Genomic DNA, 3,410 nt, shown 5'->3' on the forward strand with positions numbered 1-3,410 from the left:
ATAAGAATAGGACTGCAAATACCTCATTGTAAGGCAAGCTAGGAGTCTGGTGCTGAGAGCTGCCATCTAACCTGATGTAGCCAGAGGTAAACTGCTGCAAACCAGGTACATGGAACCGGATGCTTGTGGCTTCCTCAGCCCTGTCATCCAAGATACTGGGGAGCTGAGATCAGACACTGGTAGTTTTAAAATCCAGCCCTGACAGGAAGTCTGCAAAACTCTGAGCTGTGGCTCAAAGTGGTAGAGCTCTTGCCTTGAGCAAAAGATCTTAGGACAGTACCCCCAAACTTTCAGTGGAATCCCCGTGGCTGACTCACCGCTCCCTCCCTACAAAAAACCCACCCCTCTAAATCATTTGATGTGAAATTTGTGTAGTATGGTGACACTGATGAAAGCACCCTAATTCTAATGACAGCGTGTGGTATACAGCTACGTCATGAGTCTTATATGAGGAATGGTGTACTGAGTGCATTCTTGCATCTGGTCCTTGTAAGAGCTCCACAGTTTATTGTGCAGATGAGAACCTTGAGGCTCAGATATGTCCTCATGTCAAGGCCAAAATGATGTATGTACTGAACTCTAGTGAGTTTTCTCCTGCAGACAATTTTTTTGGTTTATTTTTCTTGGTCATGAACCTTGAACTCAGGGCCTATCCACTGACTCTTCCCTGTTGGGCTCATGACGAGCACCCTACCAAGGGGACCCAAGGACACCCATACAAAATGTTAGAGTCTAGGCATCTGTGGCTGATATCTGTCATCCTGCCTACTTTGACACATTTTTTTTTCTCTGTAAAAATCCTGGGTCTCAGTATGAAGTATAACCCATATGCAAATATATGCATGTGATAAGATGTAATAAATGAAATAAACGTTATATATGTAATAATACTAAATAAAATAAATAATGAATAAATAAGGGTAATAAATGTCATATGGAGTAAGCCCATGTATGTAAAAAGATCACATATATGAATATCAATTTTTCCAGTGCTGGCGCTTAAATTCAGGCCTGGAAACTGAAATTCTTGTCTTCAACACCAGTGAGCTTCCCTTCCCCTGCAGTGTCACAGAGTTACCCAGACCCTGAGTTCAAATCCCAGGCCTGCCAGAAAAATGGAGGAAATTCAAAGTCATGGCCTTGGGCCTTTTCCAGGCCCGGGGCTTGAACTCAGATTGTGGCAATTCTGCTTCAGGTTCGATCACCCTAGGATGTGGTGCAGCCAATGGCCCACAGCCCATCCTGAGATCCTAGGTCCTGAGTTCAAATCTCGGGACTGATAAAAGAAAAAGGAGAAGGGCAGGGAAGGTGGCTCAGTAGTAGAGTGCTTGCCTTAGATGTAGCAAGCTTCCAAAAACCTAGGGAGGCACCGTTGCCAATAATGAATCATTAGGTTCAGCTCCCTAGTTGTTGTCTGCCAGAAGGAATCTTGAATTAATTGTAGCAGTTTGTTTCAACACTGGAACACAGTCTAACAAAGATAGGATAAGTGCAGGGAAATTGGCCTGCCCTGGGAGATAGTACAAATGAAGGCCTCCTGTCAAAACAGAGCATTGGGGAGAGAGATATCTTGAGGTACAAAGAGGCCTTTTTCTCTTGGTCTTCAGGGCCTGCCTACACTCATAATCACTAGTTTGCCTGGATAGAGTTGTTTGTTAGAGAGCTGTGCAGGAGTGAGGCCTTTTGTCTGCTTGTTCCAACAAAGAGGCAGACTTCCTCCAGCAACCTGGGGTGTGGAGAAACACTCAGGGTACACTGGGAACAGGGAGGGGAGCCCTGGAACATGCACTGTCTTGAAAGCACCCTCTGTGCTATGAAATCATTCTATTCAAAGCAAATTTCCTAGCTGGGTGCCTTTCTTCATAGCCATTCTGGAGGTTCACTGATAGAAATACATTCACACAAACACAGACACATGGAGTTACTGGCTCTATTTTTTTTTTTTTTTTTGGTAAAGATCCTGAGGCTTGAACTGTGAGCTTAGACATTGTCCCTGAGCTCATTTTGCACAAGGAAGTGCTTAATTGTGCCTTAAACCATGATGCATCATTAAATGAAGGCATAATTTAATACCTAATAATTATTAGTAACATATTACGTGTAAATTAATGATATATAGACATATAACATTCTATAAATATATTGTATATTTAAACATATACTGGAATATACATATACATCTCTCTCTCTCACTCTCTATGCATATATATGTATTTGTAGCAATTAGGCATCTATCTATTTATATACTGGCCATTTCTGGAGGTTAAACTTAGGTCCTGGGAACTCCCTGGCAATGTATTTTTTGAGATTGCTGCGCTTACATTGATCCCTTGATGAATTGGGCATTCTAGACCCTGAGTTCAGCAGTGCAAAAGACAATAGGTGGATTAAGCAGCCAATGTTGACCTGTTCTGCTGTCTGTGAAAATACTGTTTCCTAGGTACAAGATGTAATACCTACGCATATACATATATATGATGTACATTATAAATGTATATAAATATTATTTTGCCAGTCCTGGGGCTAGAATTCATGCCCTGGGAACTGCTCTTGACTTTCTTTTATTCAAGGAGGGTGGGCTTCCACTTTACCCACTGCAAAATAGAGTTAGCCAGGCCTTGATTTTAAATCCTAGGTATGGAATATAAAATGTCCCAAATTCCAAGCCAGAACCTTAATTTTTTTGAGGGGGGGGCAGGCACGGGGCTTGAACTCAGGTCGTCACAAGTCTGCTTCAGCCTTGATTACCCTAGGCTGGGGTGCAGCTTTTACACCCACAGATGATCCAGGGATCCTAGGACCCAATTTCAACACCCAGCACTGGCCAACAAACAAACAAAGAAACCAAAATGGAAGAGGAAAACCAGAAAGTTTTTCACAACAGTTTTACCTTTGTTTCTTTTGCACAGTGACCATCCTGGGTCTCACTGATTTGGCTTGAAAATTGTACATGACTTTGCATGGCTGAGGCTGGTGGGCTGTCAGTGAAGTCTGAGGTTAACCCAGACACCTGCGCCCTGAGTTCGATCCTGGGACTGCCACATAGACATGGCTGAAGGTCCTAAGAAACTGGTTCCTATCTCTAGGAACACTAATAGAATGTTTGAAATGTACTAATTGAATTACTAATTAACTAGTCTTTCTAATGTAAGACTGTATGCATTAAATATAGGTCATTGATTAATTTAATTAATACTTGATTAAGTCTTCTACCATGATTAACTAATGGAGGAATAATTTTAGACCGAATAATTAGTAGTAATAGAATATACAAAAGTAAGATATAGACATCACTCTTTATATAGAGTTATACACTAGAATCTACATAAATGTCTATCTGTCTCTGTATACGTTTATAGATTCATATACATATGTAAATACACACACACTGCATTTTACAAATCTATGTG

The sequence above is a fragment of the Dipodomys merriami genome, unplaced genomic scaffold, assembly GCF_024711535.1.
Source record: "Dipodomys merriami isolate MVZ:Mamm:240054 unplaced genomic scaffold, mDipMer1.0.p SCAF_190, whole genome shotgun sequence".
Lineage (NCBI taxonomy): Eukaryota > Metazoa > Chordata > Mammalia > Rodentia > Heteromyidae > Dipodomys > Dipodomys merriami.